This window comes from Anarrhichthys ocellatus, unplaced genomic scaffold (assembly GCF_004355925.1).
Source record: "Anarrhichthys ocellatus isolate YVR2014 unplaced genomic scaffold, GSC_Weel_1.0 scaffold9, whole genome shotgun sequence".
In the NCBI taxonomy this organism is placed as follows: domain Eukaryota; kingdom Metazoa; phylum Chordata; class Actinopteri; order Perciformes; family Anarhichadidae; genus Anarrhichthys; species Anarrhichthys ocellatus.
Window position 1 is genome coordinate 3,514,105 of NW_022280039.1, and position 22,420 is coordinate 3,536,524.

The following is a 22,420-nucleotide window of genomic DNA, read 5'->3' on the forward strand; positions in this document are numbered from 1 at the left end:
GGTCATCTGCATGAGAAATTAAGAAAAACAAAAGATTATTGGTAATAATGTTCATCAGCTTATAGAGATCAATGTGATAGATTTGGATTGAGATTCCCTCTCGGCTGAATATATCACTCGACTCATTCTTCTCAAGATTTCATTCTCGTGTTTTTGTGATGTTTACATAAGGCTCATCATTTTCAGTTTTTTAATTTCAGTTTTTTAGTTACTTAGTTAATTTCAGTTTTATTTAAAAAAGGACTAGATCACTTTAAACTAATTTCAACTTGGATTTTAATATTCAAAATAAACAGAGATTCACTACTTTTAAATAAAAAAAGAATAAGTTCTGTGTTTACTCTACAGAAACAGAATATACCGAAAAATTATTCAAGTGGTCATGAATAACCCTCTACGAATTATGATTAAACCAATGTGAATAGGATACTGACAGGTTCCCTTTACATCTCCCCAAAATCACAGACTACGCATTAAAGTAATGATCTGTAACCACTAACCCAGGGGATAAAAACAGAGTGAGACGCACAGGTGAGCAGTAACAAGAGAGTGCATGCCGCTGTGTCTGTTCTATAACAAAATGCATAGATACTATGCATTTTGTTTTAAGCGTGCACAAACGCCTGAGCATCTGTCTATGCATGTTCGTGTGTCACAATGTGCTTTTGTGAGAGAGGGATGTACACACCGACTCCCACCAGATGCAAACACCTACGCTGCGATCAGCCTCAAACTCCTCCATTAATAAACTCCAATATAAGTTACAGCCTCTAAAGTCAGGAATGTGGCACTTTAACTCTTTCCTGCCCGTACAGGCTGCACTCGACAGCCCTCCCCAGCCCAGGGCCCGCCAGCAGACTCACTCAGGCATGAGATGCTGGCTGTGCGTGCATGTGCGGGGCATGTCCTACATGAGCAGACACATACAGGGCTGCTCCAGAGTGAGGTGGACTCTATCCCCGCAGGGCCTGAACAGGAAAACACAAGAGCAACTGGGATGGTGTTTCCTGTAAACACCTTCGTGTTACAGTGCAGGTGTCATGCAGTAGGGTTGTGGTTGTGTGTGTGTGTGTGTGTGTGTGGGGGGGGGGTGTGTGTGTGTGTGCAGGTGCTAGAAGACAATGTGTGCATTCTTGTGTTTGCGCTCCAAGAGAGACAAGTGGCTTGCTTTCAGAAAAATAAATGTTACAGATCTTTGAATCTGTGTCGGATTCTTTCTCAAAATAATTTTCTCCTGACTCTGCTGAACTGTGAGGCTTTTAATACATAAACACAGCAACACCCGATCGCCTCTGGCCTTACATACGGTAGTTTAGCTTGTGGTCCCAATTACATCATTTTTCTCCACCGTACATCATTTTGTCAGTTGAGGAAGAGGAGAGACCCAAGTGGTGATTGATGTGATTTACTGCATAACCTCAGAATATTAAATCATTAGGCTCACTACTGCTCTAGAAGAATCCAAATCACGTAGACCAGATAGCACCACTGCTGTCTTAAACATGTACTGGTGGCTGCTTTGACTCAACTGTGGGTACAGATCACAGACGTGCCATCACTCAAAGGTTCCCGCCGGGATGTTTTCCAGCTTTGATTCGGGTTCACTGCTTTGCCCCCATCATTTTGGTGGAACCACGCAAGAGCCACAAAATCAGAACTTGGTTGAAGAGGAGGAAGCCTTGGTGGAGCAGAGGTGGGAGGAATGAGTTGCAGCCTCCACAGCAGACTGTGACGGGGGGGGAGAGAGAGACACCCGTCAATCAAGAAATCACACGCCAGAACATAATTCTCTTTGAGGCCTAAATTGTCCTTAATGGAGCTATTCTGCCACTAAGGAACATTTTTGTGCAGGGGAAACTTTTATGCACTCTTATGCACTTTTGCACTGACTTCACCACTCAGTCATTGTAGATTATTTGCTCTGTGACAGTGTGTTAGCTGTGTTTATCCCCAAAGTGTGAGTTTTCTTGCAAATGCAAATGCACATGTGAGCATGCATGTATATGTACACATGCAAAATAAACCCTCATCAGGCTACGACTTGTGTGTGTGTGTGTGCGTGCATGCGTGTAAAACAGCCCCTAACAGTAGCCTCGGCCTCCTTAATGAGTAATTAATCCGCAGACAAGCCACGCAGGCAACAGATGCAGCCGCGAACAACTTCTATGGGAACTGCACAGGTGGGAGGGAGAGGCCGGGCCCGGGAGGTCGGGGGAGGTTCAGACAATTAGGAACAAATGGGAGAAATTAGATAGAATGTATGGTTCTCTAAACAGTTGACATTATCTCAAGATGCACAGACAACAGCCGCGCAATGGGGAATTGAATCTGCTAAAAGGTCAAACAGAAATTGCATATGAGTTTTTCTCCTGCTTGTATCATGCACATGTTTACACGAATGCATCCGTCTCTCTCAAAAGCATGCAAGCATATTACTCCAGATTTATAAAAGCATGAAACAAGCGGTACGTGTGTGTGTGTGAACTAACTCCACCCTCAGGACCAGGCAGAGGAAGGATGCTCCTGGACCTTTTGCAGCAGAAAGAGTCACGTTATGATTCAGCTCGCACTCCCTCAGAGGCGTCAGCCAATCTGTGGGTTGGTGGCAATGTGAATCAGGACTGTTGCAAACTCCCACTCCAACACTTTGGGACTGACAATGTGTCTTTTGGATCATAAGTAAGTGTGACTAGCGAGGCTTGAGCTCTGAGGGAGAGTTTATTTCATGTGCCCTAAATGTGACAACACAAACACATTTTGAAAAGACTGAATAACACCAGTCGTAAATAAACAGTGAAGTGATCAGAGGATGCACTGCTGTGTCTAAAATAACATAGTACACAAAGGAACATTCTTTCAATCTAAGTAAGCATTTTACTTTATTAATATTTCATCTGTATTTACTGTTTATATTGAGACTTGCTGTTCTGTAACTGAGCACATGCTTTAACCCAGCAAGAGAAAAACCATTGTCCCTACAGGGATCAATAGAGTTTGTTATTGTAATAATATAAAATGGAATTGGAAATGGAACAATCACAATTAGATTTTCAGAGCTAGTTCTTGCTCTAAAGAGCGCAATGTGCATTGTGTGTGCCGTTAGTGGGGCTCTTTAGGTGTCAGGTGGATTAAATGTGTCCTTTGGAGAAGGCTAGCGGTGTTAAACTGCAGGGCTGCAGCAGGGCAAGCTGCAAGAGCATGACTGATCTATTGAGAGGAGCATCAGTGTGAATGCAGCCGTGGCTCCAATCAATATTGCCTTATTTGTTTGTGTGCACACAAGTGTAAAATTGTGTGTTGTCTCTCTTTTCAAGTTGTGTAAGTTAAGGCCTCGCATTTAGGGAGCGATGGCAAAAAAAGGGCCGAGAGCAACGAGGGGTGGAATGGAGAGATAGTTGGCATTTCAATCCCACAGAGAGGCAAGCGAGGACAGCATTCATAGAACGACCTCGGCTTCATTCACAAACACAAAAGCCCACTTGCTCTTTCCTCTGTGAAGAAGAGGCCAGCTCATTCTTTTTCATTTACCTGCTTAGCATCAGGATCGTATTCCTCTGGTTTTATTCAGTCGCTGCTATCAAGTGGCCTCTCCTGTGCCTCTTGAAGACTGAATGAGGATGAGCAGTCAGGGTGCTGTAGCTGCTGCCAGGGGAGTCTTTAGTTTTACATCTGATGAGAGAGGAGCCATATCCACATGACGGATCCCAACACAGCACACACTGCATCAAGTATCCACAAGTGACGACAGACAAGTTGAACTGAAAGGTCTCTTTAACCATGAATTGGATTAACACAAACACACATTGCTTTGTAAAAATTAATTTGTGCTATTACGCAATTTTCTTCTTCTATGTAACACAAAACCAGGGCTTCAATTAAGCCTTCCTAAATATAGTGACTTCAATGAGTTCTTTGCTTTGGCCTGAGGCCCATGTTTAACGGAGACTCATTCCTTTGTCAGCGACATGAATTCACACGTTCGGATGAGGTCATTTAAAACAAGGGCCTTTTCAAGGTTGCAGTACACTTCCATGAGGCACCGAGCCCTCAGCCAACCTGGTTATTGATCGCAGAAATCAGATTTGTTACAATAAGTTCATCATTAGTGTGCAAAGCGGCATGCAAAGATAATAGTATGGGAGTGATGTATGTAATGTATTAATTACCTAGAACTTGATCCACTGTGATGTCACTGTGTATTACTGTAGAGAGAATCTAAACTGATGAAGTGTAGCATACCAGCTGAACTATAAAATAAATGAATGCTGCTAATAAAAAACAAACATAAGGAATGCTTGCTCCACACACACACACACACACACACATACACCAAGTGGACCCTATTTCAGTAAATGTGCTACCCTGATGACAGCCCCATGATGAGAAAGGCTCAGTGCTGTAGAGCACATGACAGTCAAAGGTAGCGTCCTGTCACTCAGCCAGTGTTGCAGTTGGATGGCAGGGCTGGGAGATGGCAGTTCATGCTGAAACCTGAACCAGGCCCCCGAGAGAGCAGCCCACAGAAAAAAAGAACAGGTGCCCTGCACATAACGCAAGTGACTGTGGGTGGGGGGGGGGGGGGGGGTGGTGACAATCACCCCTGATCCTCCTCGCCATGCAATGTCACTGGGCCAACGTCCCTCAGGAATAGCCGTGAGATATTAGGGCACAGTGTTCTGTTGAAATAACACCATCTTTTCAATTCGATGACCTCTAGTCCCGGCAGAGAGTTGCAGTGACTAGGCTTTCTAAACGGCAGCATTTGAAGGCCACGGTTTCGTCAAAAAGACAATGCCGAGTATGTGCTGCTACTGTATCCTACTTTCGCATCGCACACAACCTACATTTAAGCAGAAATAACAGAAAACATCAGCAGGCCAAGGTAGTGCAACAATGTGCCGTCTTGCACCCTCTGCTGTTTTCTGGTCTCTGACAGAGAATGACGGGTCAAAGGTCAGAGCCGGACACACACACACAGCGAGATCTCCCTGACCTGTGCACACATGGCCCCTCACCTCCTCCACGTCACGTTAATACAAACGGCACACAACCTTAGTTGAACATTTAGTGGCGATGAGAGAACTATTTCTGAGAACGATGAGGAGCATCTATTATTGGCGTCGCGGTTTGACCTTGCACCTGTTTGGTGTGGCATTAACGAAATGGGGGGGGGGGGTAGCTGTTCATGTGAGCGCCTGGCTATGCCCCCCTGCGCTCTGCCCTTTCATATCCCTGTGTATCGGTGCGTCTTCACATCTTATTTTTGAGTGCACTCATGTGGGGCCGTATGTTTTTTTATGTATGTGCAGGATTCCTTAGGTATACGTGTGTGATCTAGTGAGAGGAATGTGTGTGTGTGTGTGTGTGTGTGTACTGTGTATGTGTGCGTGGTGCTCCCCCATCAGTGGAGCTTCACCCCCCCCCCACGGAGACAATGCAATCAGATGTCACCACAGGAACCTGATATAATGATCGCTGTGGAGTGTGCTAATTAACACTGAATAGAGCTCATAAGCACGGCCCTTTTGCCAACAAATCAGCCGACAGCACAGCACACAGACATTTGTCAATGAGCCGAGCAGAGGCAGGGTCACACACACACTTCGGCACAAAATCCAGCTCATTGCGAGGAAAGCGCAGTCTCACCTCCGTACACATATGCAGCACATTGAGGATACATGCTCCTTTATTATGAGTGTAAACAGCATGACATGGCACAAGACTTTGAGGGAATCGTGTCCTTATTCAAGTGCCCTTAAGCTGTTTTCACTCCCTGCTGCAGTAAACAGGATCATTATTTATATCACCATCGCCTATGAGGGTGTGTGCATACACTCAGAAAGCACAACACTAGCTGTCGGCGGCACACAAATTCAAAACACACACAACCGCTGGTCTCCTTTGAGATGTCAGCGATCTGCTCACGGTTTGGTGGAGCCATTGTTCAGTAGGGTTCATATTCTTTTAACGGAGGGGGGGGGGGGGCTTTTGTTGTTGTAAACAGCATGAATTTTTAATCCAGCCCAAGATTCTGGGCTGGTAATGAATGTGGCTCAGCAGCCACTCTCTCTGGGGAGGGAGGCCCCTGGCTCCTGTTGCTAAGTTTCAGCAATGCCTGAGTTCTGTAGGAATCAGCCTGTTACGCCCCACCAATTTAGCACAAACACACACACACGCACATATGTGGACACACATATGTACACACAAGTACACTCTTGTACATACACCAACAATCACTTGGGCACACAACCACTGACTTAAATATACAAAATTTGCCTTTAACATTATTTTCAAAACTTGCAGATTTTAGGGAAATACACTATATAATGTATCTGAATTATTAGTTCTCATTATATGAAACACACACAGGTGCACAATTGCAAAATATAGATACTCAAACAGGCAGGCATTTACAGAAAGACTGCAGCACTTTTCAATTAACTGCCTCCCTTTCTATCAAGTCTCTTCCTCTAGCCAAGCGGATTTGAGGAGTAGTTCTATGTTTCTTTTTTCCCAGCTTGCTTTTTTTCTCCTTGGAGGATCCATTTCTTCGATTATGCAGCCCGAGGCTGTCAGTCATTTTATTAGTCTAAAGCTCGCTCGCTCAATAGTGTCAATTCCAAGCCTTGGACATTGACCTAAAGAAGTTCCTCATCAACACCCAGCCCCAAATCAACCCCCTTCCTCCACAGAAATTTTCCTCCATCCAGCACTTTCACCAGCCACACTATAATGCCCTTAAAACTCCTCCCAAACAGCTCACCCCTGACCTCACAGCACCCGCCAGAAGAACGGATTTATCTGCATCTTTCAGTGAAGTTGCTGACACCCTCCAAATCGCACATAATGACTGTGTGGAAGCTTTGAAAAAAAGAGCATGCACATAGTTAAAAGCTGAAGCTCTACAATGAAATTTCTCAAATCTTCCTTACTCTATTCCTGACACATTAACCGCATCTCATCTAAGACTGTAGAGAGAAACAGCAGTTGTGTGATCTTGAGTCTGAAAATAGATCTGCTCCCATTGGAGCCTTTCCTGTCATAGAGGAAAGCTTCAATAAAACTGAGAGATGTATACTATATGTCAAAGGGTTAAATCAAAGTGTTGCTTTTTTAAGTAAAAAAGCGGTGGAATTCTCCCCTGCCCTCTTTTTTCCGTCTTCCCCTCCCAAAGCGATTAAATTGCTGATTGATTTTTGTATCTCAGCTCGATTCCTTGCCCCTCGCTCTCCGTCTCTTGCCATTGATCCTCACAAGGCTGCTGACTCCAAAGTCAGAGGACCCATCCTCTCTGGCCTCCGGAAATGAACTTGTTAGATGGGCTGTGCGATTTATTGCTCATGAGGCCCGGGTGTCTCTGTGTGAATGTGTGAGTGTCTATAGGGGCTGTCGGTGTGTGTGTGTGTGTGTGTGTGTGTGTGTGTGTCTGTGTGTGTGTGTGTGCGTGTGAGAGAGAGTGCCAACTCTGCTTTCACAGGGCTTGCAATTTATTGCATGTCTGCATTTTCTCTGTACACCAGTGCGTGTGCGCGTCCCTGTGAGGGAGCTAAGTGTTGAATTTATACCAGCATGTGTTGGTGTGCATGCATGTGTGTATGGATATTATTAATCTTTGACAATGTTATATATCATACCATACAAGTTTGAGATCTTATCTGCTATGACAAGTTCCTGACCCGCAGTGTTTAACTTTACCCTGATCTTGTGTAGAAGGTTGCATTGCAGTTTACCATCCAAATACCGGAATTATTGATCACGTCGAGGTTTTGTTTGTCGGTTTTCTGCTGAGGTAAGATGTTGAGAGTTCATCCTGGTATCCCTAGTTGCTGCTCACTGATCCGCCCCGTCCACCTGTGTGTGTGGCGTCAGACACAGCCCTGTCCTCTACTGCAGCTCCCTCTGACATATTGATTGGGTTCCATTTAAAAGCCCTGTTCTCCCACCGTTATTTACTCCAATAGTAAATCTTTACAATGCCGTAAAAGACAGTTTTACGCACTCGGATTATACAATCTCCCTGCTGCAGCGGCCAGACAGTCGTGTGTCAGGCAAGATGAGAGGCGAGGAGAGGAGACAAGGAGAGGAGGTGTGGGCTCTGCACCTCATCCCTCCCCAGAGGCAGATGCAGTGCAATGGCACCAGAAAGGGCCTTGGCACTACTTTAAAGCGTACTCCAAGAGAATGAGCCGACTGCTCTCGCTCAACTTCACTCTCCTCCCTCCAGTGTGCTTTGGCCCTTCTCCATCCTTTTGTTTTAAGCTGGCAAAAATGTTTTTGCACTCGGTACGGTGGCATCTAATTTGATAAAAGTGCCAGCTACTGTTATTGGTTTATAGTTCTGCAGAAACCGATCTTGCATAACTGACCCAGACCTCAAATAGAAGCATTGTGTTACATTATCCAAATATCCAAAGGCCTTTTGTGTGGTTGCAATCATCAGCGTGATGGGAATATTTTAGTGATGATGATTAATTTGAAGTGTGTTCCGCAGCGAAGAGGTACGGAAATTATAAACTCTCGACAAACAAACACCGTGGAAGGGCTGAATGATTAGTATCCATTAGGACATGCATGCCAGGTACTGAAGAAGACACGCTTAAGCTTTGACTCGGGAATTCTCAGAGGTCACTGTGCGTCACCGTAAATCATTCCGCTTGGATATACTCGAGGTCTTTATTTCATTAGAGGACATATGCTCCGCTTGCTCCCACTGCCTCTCCACACCCCGGGCCTTCAGCCCTGCCCAGGCACAGTGCAGCTACGGTTCACATGGCCAAGTCACACCGGGGGTAATAAGTACTTAATTTAGGAGCGAGGAGGCGGGCCATGGTTGGCGTTTATTGGTGTTGATGCCGAGCAGACTTCAAAAAGCCACTAGACCCATAATTTATCTCTCTCCACGGACCCCGAGTGTTTCAGGAACAGAGCGAGTAAGACATAGAGAGTAAATGTGTGAGAGAGAGAGAGAGAGAGAGAGTGTGTCTGTGTCCGTCTTTCAGCGCGTGTTTAATGCTGCTTGGCTGTTGACTTTGGTGTACTTGTTCTTTGATGTCAGTAACACCATCATCAAGACTCTTTTCCCCAACCCCCTGCAGTAGTTTCATTCCCCTCTTACAAACTCATCCAAGTTGAACTTGGCTGTCCAAATCATCTGCCGCTGGTAGCGCTCACATGGGATACCCAAGCTGAAAGTGTACACTCGAAAAAAAAAAGATCATTTGGAATAAACAATAAATAATTCAGAAGGATAGTTAAATAAGTAATAGTGTGATATCTATTTCTTTGGTGGCGCTATTGCCTTTCTTTATTTATTAATGGCTTAAATAGACACCGTGTCTTGCCATGAAGAGCGCTCTCTTGAACTGAGTCCTTAAGGAAAAGAGAAAGTTACAGCTTCGTTTATCTTGCCTCTCTCTCTCTCCATATGCCTTTTTGTCCATCTCTGTGAAGGAGAGAGACGCAGAGCACAGTCTAGACTTTTTATTTTGTGGGGGATACGTGGGGGAAAGGGTCAAGGAGTGACATGGGCCAGCTGTGGAATCCTGATCATAGCTCTCCCCCAAATCGTCCCCTCCTTGACATCACACACACACACACATTTTCCCATTCCCAGGTCTCCTGTAATAGCCATAAGATGCTCCAAAAATACCCTCCCCCCACCGCATCCAGAGGATGATATCCAACCCTCTCTAGGGATATAGAATGTCTCTTTCCATATCTGGCAACCATGACCACGAATTAAGCGAGGGCTTCTGTGAAATATTCCCTTCGTGTGGCTCAGGGTTTAAAAAGCGCCCAAAAGGATACAGAAAGTCCTCAGTCAAGAAACGAACATATGTGTGAACACTTGAACATCACTTCACAATTAAGTGATACAACAGCCTTCTCAAGCCCTCTCTAACTAGAGGGCTTACTGTCTCTGAGCCACCTAGCTTTGACTCACAAAGTTGGGATGAGAACACTCAGCTCACCACACAATACACCTCAGCGGCGAGCATATGACAAGAAAACGACCTTTACTGTGTATCCATGGGACTCTTAAAATGCCAACAGTACAGTGTGATTAGTTCATGTTTTTTTTTATTTATCAGAAATGAGCTAAAAGAAAAAAAACCTTACGTGGTAACGGTATGCTTCCTGTAATTCCTGAGGCGATTGAGATGGAAGAATGCAAGTGAAAGTGAACTAAGGTGGGTGGGCTGATGTGCTTTTGTTCAAGTGTTGACACCTCCTAATATGTTGACAAATGTGTGTTTCAGCGGCCAGTCAACAACTTGCTAAAGTACGGCAGCAACACTTTCTGCTGCAGACGAGGACGGAGGCAGCAGAGAGGCGGTGCGGAGCGGGGCTGCGGAGCGTAAGCGTTTTAGCAGATAGGTGGACGAGAACACGCCGTCATCCTGAAACATGGCCGGCTGCAGCCAGAGGCCGTAAATCAAGCAGCGCCAGAATTTCAGCACCGGCTACAGCGTGACCCGGCACCTGCATTTTACAGTCTGCAATGCAGACACTGAGGTATTCAGTATACACACTAAGGACTACAACTTACAATTATGCACGTTTCTACCGGATTATTACTATTATTTACTCACTCCAAGCTTTTGTAGCAGTCTGCGGTCATTGTCCAAAACACAGACATTTTCATACAGGTACACGCATACATTCAAAAGACACACAATACACACATCTGCATGTAGTCACATGCCTTTACCATCTGAGGTTGCCTGGGTAGAGAGAGGATGAGAAAACATAACCAGGTCTGCCCCCTCTGGCCCGTGGCTGTTGGGAGGAGATGCCTCTCGCCTCCCATTTCCCCTGGTCCACAGGAGGCCCATCTCCACGCAGCCACTGACCCTTCTGTCCCACATGGCTAACTGGGCTCCTGTGTATTCACCACAGCAGAGCAACACTGATGGGAAGGAGGGGCGGGGCGGGGGCCGACAACATCTGGGAACCATCAAGCCAAGAGAGCCTTAGATCCTGAGATTCCAGTCTCCGACCCCTCTCCTCACCTCCCCCTCTTGCCTCTGCTCAACCCCTCCACCACCACTTTTCCTCTCCATCTGTCTCCCTCCCTCTCTCCCCTGTCCTCCTCCCCCCTCTCCTTTTCCTCTCCTCCCCTCGTCCCGGCTGCCCATCATTTCCATGTCTCTTCGGCAGTGGGCCTAATCCAAACAGATTGTCTAACTGTTTCAAAAACATACTCCCTTCTCTCAGCCCCCTCTGCTCCCCCTCTCTGTCCTGTGTTCATCCCGGGGAACAGACACTCTCTTTCATAGCGGAGGAGGTGCTGGTGTCAGTCTGGCTTGGGTTAGCAGGTTACTGCCGCACAGAACCGTTTCGGGAGGAATGAGCTTGCTAGGCCCCAAAGCACTTTGGCAGATCCCCGTTTAATACTCAGTCCTGACACATTACACGCCATCCAACCCGCTCCTCTCCCTCTCCCTCCACACCCCTACCAGCTCTGTATAGGAATGGCCACAGCTGGCAACATAGGCTTACTATGTGTGTGGTTCAAAGCCCATTGTCTCAGGCATATTGTCCAGCCCTGCCACCCTATCCCGCAGGCTAGTGCTGGGCCAGCGATAGCCTTTGGGGGGGGTGAGGGGGCCCAGTAGGGGGCTCAGGAACTGGGAGGTATCCCAGGAGACCACCAGGCCTCCCACTGGGTAGCCTGCCTACATCTGAAGCTCCCCCTGCCACTGCCTGCTGAACTCCTGCATACTGTGTTTTGTTTAGAAGGAAGCTCTGTCCCTATTTACCATAATTGAATTAAAAGGATTAACATGGTTCCAGTGTTGCTCACATCTGTGTTCTCTATGATTCCACCTCTCTCCCCGAGTCTTGGATTATTGAGGCAGGGGGACTGGGGATTTGAAGCTCCTTCGAAAAATATTCTTTTTTCAAAATAGATGCAAGATTTTACATAATTAAAGTCTGTTTTACAAAAAGGTGAATATGTCCTTTAGATTGTACTCCATTAAAATCTAAAGGCATTAACTAAATGTTTGTTAAAGGCTTCTGAATTGAATGTACAAAGGTTTCTGTATATTGAGAAGTACCAGAAGGATTTTCTGTGTTGGTTTTAGCCCTTTTGTGAGGCTGCCATCCCAATTGGATTGTGACTCAGGGTCAGGGAAGCTGTGGCCTGCAGATCAGAGGCTGGATTAATTGTTGACACTCTCCCAGTCCAAACAGAACCCTTACTACCCCCATTACACACACACACACACACACACACACAAACATACACACACTCCCAACTACATCAAGGTCCTGACAGACACTTTGATTTATGTCTCGCCACCAACAAAATAAGAGAACAAAATCAATTGGCTATTACCGCACTTAGCACTGGGCTGTCACCACCTGGGAGCAGGGTGTTGAAAATAAAAGACAGAGTCCATACGACTCTTCCATACCACTACATATACTCATTCCCACTGGGGAGACACAGATCAGTGCTCAATCTCCATACACAGCTAGTCTCCAAACTGAGTGTCTGTAACACTAGTGCTCAGGAGGGCGGTGGTAGCCCAGAGGTCAGAGAAGCTGGCTGAAGTGTCGATGGTTGGAATTGCCAGACCGGCTGGAAACCTGGAGGTGGAGAAAGCAACAACCACTGCCACAACACCGCTGAGCAAGGCTCTGACTTCCATCCGGCTAACAGCAGAGTACGGTGGTCTTGCTGGGTGGCTTACAGGTGTGACTCTTTGTAACTGCATGTCTATAAAGCAAAGTGTTGATTGAACAGATCAGACATTTAGCATTAAATGTAATACCTGAAAAAGCAGAGTTAATCTGTCTGCACACTTGGACTGAGGTGACTTCCAGAGTTCCAAGGAGGTAGAAAAAAAAAAGGCAGGAATGCGTGATTTAGGGAACCACGGACTGGGGCAGAAACTCAGATGCAGTGTAGGAAACGGAGAGTTCACACATTACTGTACAACACCTTATCACTTCCCCCTTATAGGGGCGTTCCAAATGGAGTGCAGTTGTCAGCGATATAAATGGGCCACATTGCATCGCTCTCTCCCCCCCATTCCCGTCCCTTCCATGTCATCTTGTCCCTTGCCAGCCCAGGAACCATGTCTGACCCAACAACTGCGCGTCTGCCAACTTGAATGCGGGCCAGGGTCATCGGCGGGGGCCTCATGGCCTCCGAGGGACTATTCTGAGAGCAGGAGCTCATCTCTGTTCTAACCCCTCACTGGCGTCTTGTGACTGTGTTAAAAATGGCCCTATGCTTGCTTGCTCGCTCTCTCTCTCTCTCTCTCTCTCTCTCTCTCTCTCTCTCTCTATCTCTCTCTCTCTCTCTCTCAATCAAATGTTCACTGCGCATCCTGATAATTAGGGAGAAAAAAAGTGATATGATCATAACATGCATGCTTGTACAATCAAGCTTCAGCATATGTTAAGTAGTGCTAAGAAAGTAATGCATTAGATACATGTGGATTCACCCACACTTGCACATTGTTGCTCATGCTCATTCATTCATACATGTACTGTTAAAATCTGCAAATCATCTTTGTGTCCATCTGCAGGTTCACATTCCGACCCGCTGACCATACACTGTAATCACTGTGTATTTAGCGTTATCTTCAGAGAGCTGGCCCGTGTGAGACCTTTTTACGACACTGTAAACTTTTACTGCCTGGGTCTTACTGCTTTAACTCCAGTCCAGCAACCCGAGGGAACGGGGAGATTACGGAGGGAGCTTATGGGATCGAAAGGGAGAAAGCCACTGTTGTCCATCTCAGCAGCAGCAGAATGACAGCCCACAGCCAGCTGTTCTGACACTGCCATGTAAGCCAGTAAGATGAAGTATTTTGCAAGATATGTTCAATAGGTATACCTGTCTATACGCAATGGGGCGCAATGGGGCTTGTTCTCGTGTATCCAAACAATCCTCGTGATATCAACTCCATAGCCTTTACTGTAATTCAGACATGTTCAAACAATCGCTAACTGTAATTTATATTTTCTACATTATCCATGGTTGGAGGATATGGATAAACTGATCTCAATCCACTAGACTGATAGCTTACTGCCTTCTCCAGCTCGAGTTGGCTTTTATCTCCAACTGTGCATGTGATGGAGAGGCTTCTTGCTGTTAAATCATCTATTTCATGAGTTGCTGGCAATTTAAGGGAAAAACCTAAAGAAGGCTATTAGAGCCCGGCTTTGTTAATGCAGCCACCCATTAAAAAAATCCCCACGGAGCCAAGGAAAGTGGACTCTTACACTTTAAGTGTCTGAACACACACCAACAGACTTGCACTAACAGATAAATATGCATCCACACACAAAAAAAAATGCAATCATAGAGACAGACATGTGCAGATATGTTATTTGCCTTTTAAACACACAGCATCACAGACATCCACTGCTTCCTAATGTACGCTTATAACAAAACATTACACAACATTGTTAAAAATAAAAGATTTCATTAAACATTTTCACAGATCCTTGGGCAGGAACAAAACCCAGAACAACGATACAGTACGTATGCACGGACGTTGAGCAATACATACCCATAGAGACACCTGTTGTGACACTCAGATTGCCATTGCCCCAAGATAGTCGGTCATCTCTGAATGCGTGTTCACGTGAGCTCCTGGGGGTTGGGACAGAGCTGCCTTCTGGTGCAATACAAACAGGACTTTTATAGGCATGTTTACGAGCGGTTGGTCGTAGTCCCCCGTTTTGGGACAGGCTGGGCTGAGCTAGGCTAAACCGAGCTGGGCGAGGGGGGGGGCAGGCAAGGATTGATGTCAGGCAGGACAGTACAACCCTGTCTGGGCGTCTGGGTCATATACCATGACCTCTGCTCTCTCTGGTTTCAGCTCAGGTTGCCGTTTCATGTGGGCTCTCCTGCAGGGGGACACTAACTGTCAACATAGCTCCTCTGTGAATGGCATAGGTCAGTGCACACATGTGGTTGTAGGGAGTCTAGTTGGTGCTCACAATGGATCACGTAGAGAAAGCACCCCGCTGCGAAAATGGACCCTATAAATAAGGGCTGAACATGCTGCTATTCCAGTCAAACATGCTTCTATTACTCCTGTTGATGCATTGATGTTTCAACCACATCAAAGTTTACATTTAAGGACAAGATTAACCATTAGCCACGGCACGGTTGCTTTCTAGGCTTCTATGTTGTGCAGTATGACAACAGCTGTGCTAAAGGCCAGATGAGGCCCTGACTCTGTGGGCTAAGGAATCATTATGGGCTCATAAAGCGCCCTGCGCCAAGCCTCCACTCAATAAGCCTGGATTTACATGGAACCAATGCAGCTGATTAATTAGTCAAGCAATCAATGGGCTGTGCCTTCCATCCACTGATTTCCTCCTGTATGTTGCACAGGTACTGCAGCAATTACGACACACATTGAAAAGCATGTATACAAGCACACATTCACACTGTATGCAGGAAACCCTACATAAAGACACATACATTCACACACAAGCCATCACACATGTTTCCCTCCTTTACACTCACATACACTTGTCTACAAAATGATAATGAGATACGAAAACAAAGAAAAACACTTTGAATTGGGGATAAGAGACGACGGAGGGAGAAAAAAAAAAAAAAAGCTGAGGGAATAAGTAAGAAAGTTCTCACCTTCAAAGCGGTGAGAGCAGGCTGGCTGTCAGTCAGGAGAGGGAGGTGCCATTTGAAGGATCAGTCATCCCTGACAGTGCTGTCATGGAGAGCCTTAATTAGCCAGGATTACTTCCTCACTTAATGAAGCATGCGCTTCTTCGTCTCGGCCCGAATACCACTCTCCCCACTCCCTATTTTCCCTCCCTCAGGTTTTCTCCTCCGTCTATCTCCCTCACTCATTCTCAGTAGCTCTTCCCTGTTCTGTGCCCTTCTCTCCAGGCAGGCTGCTCAAATCGCTTTTCATAGTGGAGACTTCGTACATCCCCTATCACAGACGCTCTGTCACTTTCACTAACCCAGGTGGGTGTGTGTTCACTCTCCTCTCTACTCTCTTTCTTCCCCCCCCTGCACCCTCAATTCCTCCTCAATTGATGCTTAAACTGCAGCAGTTTTACTCAAGCAGTGCTCGAGCACCGCACATGGACAAGGCCTGTTGGTTTGTCTATTTGAATGGCAGACTTTGCGAACAATTAATTCTGTGGTCCTTCCAAAGCCGCCCCACATGAGAGTGGAGTTCCGAGCAAATGAAACGTAGTTGCTTGTCTAGGATTGTGCAGCAGATGAAGGCAATGTTGGCATCCTTTGTGAAAATGTAGCTTATGAATGAGTCATCTCTCTTGTCTCCTTTCACTGTATTCTCACCAATAAATGCAAATGCATTGCAGTTTTTTTTTAAGTATATTAAACCTGACAGAGATGGAATAGTTAAGTAAGACAGGGATGATGGGGTGGGAAGGGAGAAGAGAGTGGTGATGGAGAGGGCTGACTAATAAAGTAGTGAAAGGATGGACAGAGTATGAAGAGGAGGAGGAAGAGGAGGAGGAGGAGAGAAGTGAAGGAGAGGTATAGGGCTCGGAGGAGCAAGGAGAGCAATTTGCCACCACAGCGCACACAATGTCCCCTCCATGCCTGTGGGCCATGTGAAGACTGCTCCTTCAATTACACTTCACACTGGTCAGGGAGAAAGAGATACAGAGAGAGAGACAGACAGAGTAGGTAAGGGATGGAGAGAGAGACAGTTAGATAGAGGCTCAAAGATCTCAATGAAGATATAGACCGCAAAAGGCAAAAAAGTAATATACAATACTGTTCTGTTTGTTGATTAGTCCGCACCAGGCGACAACCTCCGGGTCTGAAAAGTGAAGCCTATGTTGTAGGGCCTTAAAGAAAGAAGAAGTTTAATAGTATGGAAGTCTATGAGAATATGACCCTACTTCTCACTTGATTTACTATCAGAGTAAACATTGTAAACATGAGTTTATGGTCTCAATCAATAGTTTCAAGTCTTCATCAATACAGCATGATGTTCCTTTTGTAAATGATGGTCCTATTCAGAGAAAATGGACAGTGAAGCAGGGCATGCTTTAGAGCGTGGCTACCTTGTGATTGACAGGCTGCTACCACAGCGTTGTCCGGTCTGGGAGGTAACCTTTCAATGTGTTTTCAGCTGAGCTTTGTTGTAACATTTACGTCGCCTAAAAATGTCTTATTTAGCGGTTGTACTTAGCTCCACCCTCTATGTTTCTATGTACCCGACAAGGACCTCTAGTCGCCATGCAAAGTGTCAATAGTGTCGGAATAGTAGCAGAACGTTTCTATACAGCTGCAAAAAACCTTGTGTGGAGGTTGAAGAAGGGCTGCTGTTTGTTTTCTGTTTCCTACCAACAGTCCATGTTTTAATTTTTAACTGTGGCTGTGATGTTTCCTAACCAGTGAAAGATCAGAAAACAGTTATACGTGTTTCATATTTGTTGTTTTGGGAGGGTAATTAAAAACTGCTTAACTTTTATTTAGTTTGGGGGACTTATTGCTTCATCAGGATATCAATCACTAGCACAAAGCAGTGGCACTATCTACAGTCATGTAATTCCTGAACTTAAAGGGAAGCGCTGGTGATTTAATATTGCACTGCCATAATGTTCAGGCAATCACAAGATAACGATTATAAAAAGAATGGTCAAAATCGATGTAGTCTAAAATATCCAGGCTCTAAAAACAGCAAATCCTACATTTCCCACAATGCAACTCAAGTGCGTTTTTTCTTCTAGACTGCCTCATAAACATCCACGTCTTTCAAACTCCACAGTTTGTAACATTTTAAATTGAAAATGTGTAGTCTCACGCTCAAACCTGAAGACATCTTCAGGGTCATTTTCTCAGAATTGACAAAGTTCCAAAACCCAAGAAGACATTGTTCAACTGTTTAGTAGTAAACTGATATCCGCAGGTAAAATCATTTCAGTACCCCCTTAAAACAATATCTGTCATATTTTACACAAATGTATCCTATTACTGCACTGAAGTGGGTCCAGTATGTTTCTACAGCAGCATCCACATGAGAATAAAAAGGCTGGATGAGAGTAAGACATCCAGTCCAGGACAACAGGCACACAGGGACCTCCAGCAGGCTGCTGTCAGCTGGCCAAATGAAGTGATAGGACCACAGCCTAGTAGCTAACATGGCTAACAGATATGAAGCCAACAGAGTGGCTGATTGAGGGTGACAGGAGGGCATGCTCTAATACAGGCCACATTCAAGATGGAGGCTGGCTCCTTCTTCCACCCCCTCCTCAATAGGTCTCTCAAACATGCCCACCAGGCATGGGCCGGCTGCTGACGAGGAGGGAGGTGGAGGGATTGAGGGATGGAGGTGGAGGTTTGGGAGTGTTGGGGGTGGAGGGTTGGGGGGGGGGGGGGGTGTCTGTATCAATCCGTCACAGGCTGACAGCTGACTCCTGCGCCCGCCGTGGCCACGGGCAACTGACCAGAACCAGGCCAGAGCTGGCCAGCTGTATGTGCGTGTATGTGTGTGTGTGTGTGTGTGTGTGTGTGTGTGTGTGTGTGTGTGTGCGCATTTCAGCTGCGCAACCACTCGACACACCCATATATACGTCTCATCTTCCATCCAACGGTAGCCATATCCTTCTCGCCATCTCTCTGCCTCTCTCACTTGCCCTGCCTCCCCGGCCTGTCCGTGACATCTTACAAGTCAATCAATCAGTTTCAGTGAGCTGGCATGAGAGCACTGCATTTATCCAGAGCACACCCTGCCTGTCATACTTGCTGAAGTATTTGTATTTAAACTGACCTTCAAATCAATCCACTTTTCTCCTTCTGTAGTGCCTCAGGTATGTGCAACAACATACGAGAGTCTTCAGAGAGAAAGGAATGGCAGAGAACAACATCTGGTGTCTTTCAGTTCCACCCTCAGCAGCTTCTACCTGCATGGCTCCTGGTATTTGGAAACCTCTGTCTCTGGTATGCCCTCAAAAATGAAGCGATTGTTTCATCTGTAGCCGCTTGTAGGTGTGTCAGCTCTTGTGTGTGCACTAGGGTTCACTCAAACGTTCAGTGGCTGCATGTAATCGAATTTGTTGAGTCATTGCTACTGAATTTAAAGTCATTATATGTACCCAAAATCATGGACGTTGTGAGACTAAAAGGATGTTTATTTTTTTTTATTGTATAACGCAATATCATATTACGAATGTCTATTATATATTGTGCAACTACCAGCACAAACAGCGACAGTTTAATTAATCATAACCACTTCTGCTGTCTACTGCAATTTTTTGGGAGTTGTTTCCCTTACTCTCACTTCCATTGAGATTATTGTGCTCTATATGTTTCAGTGTTTATTTTACTTTACTCCACACACACGCGCGCGCACACACACACACACACACACACACACACACACACACACACACACACACACACACAGTTGCCCCCTTCCCTGCCTCCCCTCAGCTCCACTTTGAATTCAGGAGGACCCTGTGCTCCTCATGTCTGTTTTTTCAGCCTGATTTTACCCCCCTCATCCCCATTCTTCAACAAACCTCCCCCCCCCCCCGGGCCCCTCCCTGTCGTGCCCCCACAAGCCTCCCCTCCACCACCACCACCCCCTCCGGCTTCTGACAGTACCTCAGCGGGAGAGCACAGCCCTGATGGATGCCACAGATGGGCCTTTCCCTTGGAGCTCCCAGCCATGGCGCAGTGTGTGCTCGGCAGGGTCAGAAGCCAGGCCTTCCCATGAAATGCATGTTGTAACAGGAAACAAAAGAAGGGCCCCCATCCCCACCAACAGCCAGAGCACCCCCTTTCGCCTCCTCTCCCAGCCAGAAAACATGGGGGTAGGGGGGGTTGTGGAGCTAGTCGGGGAGGGTGAGCGAGAGTGAGGGGTGCTCGAGGGTTAAAAGTCGGAGGGGGTGGCGAGTCACAGAGAAGGGGGAGCAGTACTTAAAGAGGAAAACAAGAAAAGATGTGAAGGGACATTTTCAGTTGGGGTGTCAGATGGACGACTATGCTGTCTCACACAGGGCTTTGTCTTTCCGTCTTTGTTCCATGTAACGGTGTCCCTGCCACTACCGCGTGGGGCAAGACTTTCACGCTAATTCACACGAGTGTGTTTATAATTGGGCGGCTCCAGAGAGAGTGTACATGTGCACTTGTTTGTTGCATTGTGACATACAGTTGTTGTGCTGTTAGGAGTCAGCCCGCATCCAACCCAGTCGTCAGCAGACCGTACTGCACGTCAGTCTGCTGAATAGATATGCTGAATGACATTGAGAGACAGGCCTTCAAAGTGCAGCTCCTTCAGTCTGAGAGAGAAAAGCCTTTGATGCCACGGGTATCGCTACTAGCATCACTTCACACTCACGGAAGGAAGCTGCCATCAGCTTGGACTGTTGGACAGACCCTCTAAGGTGTGACTAATTATATAATAGCTCCATACAAACTGATACTGTAGATACATAATAGAATAGATTGCAGACACACAGAGATAGATAGATAGATGCAATTTATTACGCCACATATGTGTTACTTGTTTAAGATATTTTCTGTATCTTTTTCTAAATAGGTTGGATGGGATTTTCAAAGTGGTGAACACATTTTCTTGTGTCTCCTGTCCACTGGCACATTTTTTATTTTTTTATTTGAAGTTGCAGTGTGTTGAGAGAGTTCTAGCAGCAGTGATAGATATTCAGAAAGATACATACATAGACACAGTACATAAATGGACCGTCGTCCTTTTCTCCATCTCTCACTGGGTGGGTGCAGTGCGGTGTGTGTGTGCGCGTGCGTGTCTGCATTCAGTTGAGCTAAGCTGATCCTAGTTAGATTCCAGCCTGTTGGAGCTGAGAGTCACACCAGGCAGCATAGCCAGCCTCTGGCTATCCACTAAATTAAAGGCCTAATGCACAATCCTTCGCGCAGGCTGACAAACTAATGAAATGGAGAAGTAGTGGCCCCCGGGAGGATTGGGCGTCAGATGAAGACGCCTCCAATGAGGGATTCAACCCAGGAGCAACCTCCCCACCTTGTCTTTTCCATCCACGTCTCCCCATCTCTCTCTCTCTTGCTTTCTTGCTCCTTCTCTCCATTATTCTCTTTCTAACACTCACTTTCTCTTGCTCTGCACAAAGCCAATGGTGTCAACAGAATGTCTAAGTGCATGGGGAAGATGCAATAGTGGGTGAGCGTGTGTGTGTGTGTGTGTGTGTGTGTGTGTGTGTGTCAGTGGCTTATCAGAGAGGAGGAGATGAGGCAGGTTTTTAGGCAGCAGCCAATTTGTTGCCACCAAACAGGACGGTCCCCACAGAGGTCTGAACAGACTTAACCCACTAACCTTGAAAGAGGTGCTTTGTCTATAAATAACTTCCACCAATTAAAGCTGTTTTTCTGAATCCTCCCCAGTGAGCCTGGCACCTCAGAGTCCCCGACGACTCATCTCGTGAGCAGCGCAGCACAGGAGCCACAACCCTGCTAATTAGAGTTGCTATCATTCACCTGCCCCTGTCTTGCTGCCTGGCCCTACTGTCACACACACAAAACACACAGATATACACACACAACTGCATGCACATATAAATGCAAAATACCTACGTTCATCCACAAACAGATGCTACTATATTACAATATCTTAAGCAGAGGATTAGCCCCGAGGAGATGACCCAGTCATTTAGTTATTTGGCCACTTGTTCGACATGGGTGTTTTATCAGAGCTGCCAACAACAGCGCACATGAAGAAATTTATCATTAAAACAAGGATGCGTCACAACCCTCCAGTGCTTTTGGCGAGAGAGAAAAGGCAATTGGAGGCGAGGGAGAGGGAACGCTATAGAGGGAAATGGGCTGAATTATACTTTAATTGCCATCGCTATTAATTAGAAGTCTTGGAAATCTGTTGCGGTTTGGGTCTCCCCCTCCCTCCCTCCGGTTTGTTGTCCTGATGAAGCTATCTATTAACATCTTAATTGCCGCCAGGTCTGCTGTTAAACAGCCTCCCTGACATGCAGTACTGGAGGCTGACTGGAGGTTGGTTCATTTACACAAACAACCAAATACCGAGCACGCCAGCACGGTGCAATGACAATTGCAATGAGACTTATATTCGAGAGAGAGAAAAATAAATAGTATCTATGAGGGGGCATTGCTAAAACGCCTCTCGCCTCTTTTATCCCTCCGCTCGTGTGTTTGTCATTGTCATGGGTGTGAAATTGGTCAGTCAGATGCTGATGATGAAGAGGGCGAAATGTAATGAATTCTATCTCGCCCATAAGTGGTTGACCTAGGGTTGATCAGAGGTTAACACCACTTCACCCTGAAGACAGGTCCCATTAGCAATTATATTGTGCATTAAAAAAATCACAATGTGTGGGTTAATGTTAAGAGCTTGTGCACTATCTTACATGTGTGTGTGTGTGTGTGTGTGTGTGTGTGTGTGTTGGTGTGTCCTTGTGTGCCATT

The 22,420-nt window shown here is 46.1% G+C and overlaps 1 long non-coding RNA gene across 1 annotated transcript; it reads right to left on the reverse strand.

The window, feature by feature from the left end:
• Positions 1 to 1,269: 1,269 nt before the first annotated feature.
• LOC116384763 (uncharacterized) lies at positions 1,270 to 14,615 on the reverse strand. Its single transcript, XR_004212825.1, has 3 exons — positions 14,535 to 14,615; positions 3,529 to 3,669; positions 1,270 to 1,726 (listed from the first exon to the last, which is right to left on the reverse strand). It is a non-coding gene; the product is annotated as an uncharacterized LOC116384763 (long non-coding RNA).
• Between the last annotated feature and the right edge of the window lie 7,805 nt (positions 14,616 to 22,420).